This window comes from Rattus norvegicus, chromosome 10 (assembly GCF_036323735.1).
Source record: "Rattus norvegicus strain BN/NHsdMcwi chromosome 10, GRCr8, whole genome shotgun sequence".
Classification (NCBI taxonomy): domain Eukaryota; kingdom Metazoa; phylum Chordata; class Mammalia; order Rodentia; family Muridae; genus Rattus; species Rattus norvegicus.
In genome coordinates, this window is record NC_086028.1 from 91,042,088 (window position 1) to 91,048,699 (window position 6,612).

Sequence of the window (6,612 nt, forward strand, 5' to 3'; positions counted from 1 at the left end):
TTATAAGACTTGCTATGGTCATGGTGTCTGTTCACAGCAATAAAAACCTTAACTAAGACAGTCAGTGTTTTATCATAGGAACAGAGAAACAAACCAGGGAACAGATAAATTTTAGAATGAGTATATCAACTTTATTAATATCCTACTGTAATTTTAATTGTAAATACATTATGTCTGACAAATATTTGGCATATTTGCAATACTGAATCTTCTATAAGGGGGCATAATATACCTTTTCAGTTTTCAAGCTTTGAAAATGTCTTTTGGTAAATATCTTTCTCTCTGTGTGTGTTGAACATATAGTTTGTTCCTAGGTTTAAGTTTTGTTTTTATGGGTACCACCAGTAGGATCTTTCCATCTTCTATTTTTTGTACATAGTTGAGATTATACTGCATAAATAATTCTCAAACTTACATCTTAATGTAATTTTATATAATACAAACAGCCTAATAAAGTATAATTATATAATTATTCATCAAACATTTATGTATAATGCTACTTTTTCATGTTGGGGTAATAAATTAGATTGCTTCTAATTTAAAAATTTCAGGATAAACAGTAGTGTTTGCCTTTGTACACATGTCTTTGTTCCATTATTCTTTGTACAATATTTATTCTATATTATTCCTCAAAGTATATATGACATTTCTGTCTTATCCACAATACAGTCATCTTATAGATAACACAAAGTGAAGGTTTTGAAAAAAAATATATATATTTTATAAATATATACTATTTTTAAATAGTAGAAGTCTTGCTATGTGGCCATGATAGCTTCATATTATTTGGCTCTAGTGATCCTCTTGGTGCAGACTTGAGAATAGTTGGGACTTAACAGCCCATGGGCTCTACCAACAGAATTTAATTTTTTTAGGGCTTTGCTTATTCATATAAACTGGTCTTGATTTCTCCTATCACTTAGCTGCTTTTTGAACATGATTAGAGAATAACAAAAAGAAGGTAAACATACAGCAGTGTCATAACACAGGCTGACTCAATAAGGATCTTCACTGGGAAAATAAACTGTCAAGAATGACCAGGAAGGGCCATTGTCCCCTTTAAGGCTCCAACTTCCCGGCCTAGTGTGCTCACTTTGTGACCATCATTTATATACCTGACTTCTTTTCATTTCTTGATATGATATAAAACATCTCACACCTCCATGTTTTTATTATGTGCTTTAAGGAATGATTTATAAAATATTGCATGCTGCCTAATTCATGGGAGTATCTTTGAGTGGAAGGCAATTCTTTCTTGATCATTTATGGTCAACATAGGCAGAAGTTTTCAGAATTTCTTCCCCAATGCCTTTTGATCATACGTTGGTGTTTCTACCGGCTTGAAAGTGTCCAGCCTGCTCTTTGACCACTATCTATCTGCTTGCCTGCTGGGACAGCTTCTCTTCCTCCTTCTTCTTCTGCTTGTTTACTTTTCTAAGGGTTTGGAAACCAGACTGACAAAGCCTTTTAAATTGAATCCAGTAAGAATTAATAGCCTCTGAGAAAGCTTTCGTGCGTGTCTAGAAGTGATGGATATGATCTTTGAGGCATGGACTATTTCCAGAGATGGAGGTCTTTTTCATCTCCTTTATTCCCTCGAGTCCTTGCTGTGTTCCAGACAGAGATTGCCAGGTGGCCAAGTTCCACAGAAATGAAGTTTCATTACAATTATTAGGTTGGTAACATAATATTAAAATGCTCCTTTCTCTTTTCCTTGACTGCCTCCTGGCTCGATCTCTCTGTTCTTTTCACGATGTCACATTGACCAAACCTAGAAAACTTGCTTGTTTGGGTCAGATGAGTTTGATAAAATTCAATTTACATCTTATTTTCCTTATTCCCACCTCAGCTAAACATTATTTTAACAATTAAAACTGCTTTATAATTTACATCAGTTTTCTTGTTGAAAAAAATTCACTTGTGATCTAAAGCTCTGTTTGATTAAAAAAATCAACTGTATTCCCATTGTATTATAGAAAATAAAGGTAACTTATACAACTATAAATTATTATATAAATATAATATAATAATTATAATTGTTAAATTATAAATTATCATTATTCTTGCTCCACTTTTGCTCTGGCCTCATTGATAGTACTGTGGTACTGAACCATGACCATGTGATCATTCACTGAGATGGCTATGCCTTTTGCTGCTGATTTCCCCCTAGTATTTATTTATTAACTATCATTTAAATACCATGAACCTTGAGAGTAGAGGTATGCCAGGTTCATTAAAATACAAGCAACTATTGGAGAACCAAAGTTCGTTTCACTAGTGGTGAATCAATACCTTTCTATTTTTATCTATTTTATATAATAAAACACCAACAATAACAACAGTGTTATCAGTTTTAAAGAATGCTACCTTTAAGAAAAAGGTTTCATCTATGAGTGGAAATGTGTGATTGTCAGGTTTTTTTTTTTAAATTTCATTTTTAGAGCAACTAAAATGTTTGCACTATCTAATGTTATTTCTCAACCACATTGAATTGTGGCAACTATGCATCTGGTGATGATTAAATATCTTCCAGCTACTCAAAGTGGTACACACCTATAGTCCCAGTACCCAGGAAGCAGCACAGGAGACTTATGAGTTCAAGGCCACTCTATACTAGGTAGTGAGTTTTGAAGCCACCCTGAGTTACATAGTGAGATTCTGTGTAAAAAAAAAAACCAAAACCAACCAAACAAACAAACCAAAAAACAACAAACAAAAAAACCAAAAAACAAACAAACAGCAACCAAAACTACATAGGAATGGGTAGGTGTAAAAGTACCTTTTACTTGTCAGCTGTAACGGTCATATCGGAGGTTTACTGCTGGAAAAACTCACCCTTTCTAGTTCTTTCTGAACTCTGGCTGGCTGGTTCAACTCAGCTATTCTGGCTCAGAATGCCTTTCCAAGCTGACTGACTCAAAGTGGCTTCTCTTAGCTTCTGACTGAATTGCTCTGCTTGGCCTCAAACTATGACAATCTGTTCTAATCTTCTGGTTCCTTCTCATTTTTCTGCCTCACTCTATCTTCACCTGTAACTTGTCTTTGTACAATTGTTTCTCCATACATTTTATATATTTGGTTGTGAGCCTAGCCTTTAATGGCTGAGCCATCTCTCCAGCCCTCTCCATACATTTTAAAGACATAATTTCTATTTTATTTATTGTTATTGGGGAGAGAGAGTGTGTGAGTAGGTATACAACTTTGTGAAATTTATTCTCTCCTCTTATCTTCAGGTGGGTTATGGAGATTTAAATTTTCAGGCTTTATCTGCTGGGCCATCTCACCATCTTACCAGCCCCCGTGTCTTAGTGAGGGTTTCATTGCTGTGAAGAGGCACCGTGACCAAGGCAAGTCTTATAAAGGACAACATTTAACTGGGGTTGCCTTACAGGTTCAGAGGTTCAGTCCATTATCATCAAGGTGGGAGCATGGCAGCATCCAGGCAGGCATGGTGCTGGAGAAGGAGCTGAGAGCTCTACATCTAGATCTGAAAGAGGCCAGGAGGAAACTGTCTTCTTCAGGCAACCAGGAGGATCCTCTCTTTTGCGCTAGGTTGAGCTTGAGTACTAGGAACCCACAAAGACCTACACAGTCACACACTTCCTCCATCAAAACCACATCTATTCCAACAAGTCCATACCTCCTAATAGTACCACTATTAGGCCAAGCATATTCAAACCACCACACCCCCCAATTTTTTATTGCAGTAAAATCCACATGCCACCTGCTCAGAGGAGAAGGGGAAGAAAGGAAGGGATGGGGAAGGGATTGTGGGAGGGAGTGGCACAGTGAGCGGAATGTAAAGTGAATAAGTAACAAATAAATACAATTAAAAAATACATGTACTGAAAACTTAGTGATAGTTTTAAAATTCCCATTCACAGATTAGTATCCCAAGATCTAGAAATGTAGGATCACTTGCTTTCAATTATACATTTTTTTTTGTTTGAGGATCGAACTCAGGGCCTTGTGCTTGCTAAGTAAGTGCTCTACCACTGAGCTAAATCCCCAACCCTGTACAGTTTTTGAATAGGGATCTGATGGCAGTTGGTTGGGCGTTTAGGGGCCTTCCTCTTGAGTCATGTTATATATAGTTCCTGTCCTTGAATCTGTTTTTTTCTATTATAAGTTCTAGCCTGTTAGTGCTGTTTTCTACTTGGATGATTTTCCAACACCTTAAGCCTAAAGCCCATGGAGAGAATATGTTAAATTAAATGAATATGATTAACCTATTAATCAAGACTGTGATCTAACTAGCAGAAATTTGGTTCAAGCAAACCTAACCATGAAGGAGTATCAATAAGGGCCTGGGGTATCTGTCTGATCCTGGGGATAGGGGTGTGACAGATCTGAAGACTCAGCTTTAGGACATGGTCTATGTACCTCTCGTGTCTGATCTGCACATTACTTCTCCTTCTCCCAGACCGTCCTCACAGTGTATTCTTGAGCATTCTGTTCCCTAGGCTCCTCTGTTAGTGTTCACAGATTTGCCACTAGGGAGTGAAGACTCAATCCTTTGGATATAAAGATGAAAAATTCCAGAACAAGCTCTGATTTGCCCCACTTGGATCAAAAGCTCTCTGAGTGTCAAGTTTATGAATTACCTTACAAATTATAGACCATATATGGGTGCATTTCCCTCTCTGAATAAGGTACCTATCAGACCTCACAGGAAAAGGTATGTAATTAAAAGTTGTAAAGAACAACTACAAACCCAAATGCCCCCAAATGTCGAGCTTTTCTGACACTCCCTTTTTTGTGCCACACAAGTTTCATCTTGATGTATTTTGATTCCATCATTGTTCATTAACTCCTGCATCAAGTTATCTAGAAAGTTCAGTTAATTTTTCCCATGCAGTGCTCATTGGCACCGTTCATTTCTATTTCCACTGTCACACCTCTCGACTTTCAGCAATCATCTTTTTTAGCTCATTAAACAGCAATATCTTCTTAACCAGATTCTTATTATTTGTTCCTTTCCATTTAAATCCACCCTATGAGTTGAATGTTTAAACACTTCCTTCCTGTCATTCTTATGTCCAAAATTAATGGTGGATGCTTCCTACATGAGAAGGCCTTCTGCAGTCTGGCCCTGTCCTACCTGTGTCCCCGTTAGCAACTGGTACCTCCTTATGAGTACATACTTTGACTCACCTACATTCACTGTCTGACAACCTAGTCCTCATATCTCCAATCTGTCTCTTTGTAGTTTACACCGATGGTTACCTTTATTTTAAGATGCAACTCATTCCCAAACAGGGTCCATTCCTGTTTGTCTCTCTTCTTAAACCCTCGGTCCCAAGGGCTTCCTTCTCTTCCCTTTTCCTTCTATTTTTTATTTCACTTTCCTCAGGAAACAGTCCTGCACCACCCCTGTCAAATTTCCCTCTCTTCTTGTGAAATACTACAGAATTTACTGCTTTGCTTTTAGGAACATTTAATTTTCCTCACCAACTGTATTAATATTTAACTGTTTTAGGTATTTTGTTTCCCAAATAGATTGTGAGGGGCTAGCACGCAAGACTTCCCTCACATCAATTATATATGCCTTACGGCATGGTCACAGCTATACACATGCAGTGAGCACAAGTACCTGTCAAGCACTCATGAATGTCAGTGGCAAACATATGACGGCTTGCTCATGAACACTGTACATGAATTCGTCACTTCACAAAGAAGGGATTGACTGAAAACTTTTAACTAGCAGCTCCTCTTTGTGGATATGTTTTTAACTGTTAGTCTAAAAATTACACAATATTCATCAAAAGGCCGAGGTGGGAGTTGATGGGAAATGTTGAGGATATTGCAATAGAAGTCATTGGTTGAAGATAAAAAAAAATGAGATTATGAAAATCCATGAGAAAAAAATTTAGTTTATATCAACTTTTCAGAATATCTTGGGGGGGAGGGGGAATAAAACTCCAGAGTGCTTGCTTACTGTACAAGGTCCTAGGTTCCCAGTGCTGTAAGAAAATCGGGATTTGGGGTTGGGGATTTAGCTCAGTGGTAGAGCGCTTGCCTAACAAGCACAAGGCCCTGGGTTCGGTCCCCAGCTCCGAAAAAAAGAAAAAAGAAAAAAAAAAAAAAAAGAAAATCGGGATTCTTCTTTTTTTTTTTTTTTTTTTCCGGAGCTGGGGACCGAATCCAGGGCCTTGTGCTTGCTAGGCAAGCGATCTACCACTGAGCTAAATCCCCAACCCGAAAATCAGGATTCTTTAACTGTAAGTGGACTAACATTTTCCTCAGCCGGTTTATAAATCATTTACATTTTATACATCATTCACCGAGGGTAAGTGATAGAGGACAGGGTTTATGTTTTGGGCCTGAGCTAGTCAATTTCAGTTGACTTGACACAAAGCAGGGTCACCTGGGAAGGGGGAGCCTCTCCTGAGGAGTTGTCTTCATCAGATTGGCCCATGGTGGCATTTTCTGGCCCGTGGGCACTGGCTATGGGGGCATTTTCTTGATTAATGGTTGAGGGCCTAGCCCACTGTGGGCAGTGCTACCCCCTAGACAGGCGATTCTGGACTATATAAGAAAGAAACCTGAACAACCCAAGGAAAGTAGGCCAGTAATCAACATTTCCCCATGGTCTCTGCCACAGTTCCCACG

General features: G+C 38.1%; 1 non-coding gene across 1 annotated transcript; it reads left to right on the plus strand.

Annotated features, from left to right (window-relative positions):
• Nucleotides 1-5,980: 5,980 nt before the first annotated feature.
• Trnav-aac25 (transfer RNA valine (anticodon AAC) 25) lies at nucleotides 5,981-6,061 on the plus strand. Its single transcript has one exon. It is a non-coding gene; the product is annotated as a tRNA-Val (tRNA).
• The last annotated feature ends 551 nt before the right edge of the window (nucleotides 6,062-6,612 follow it).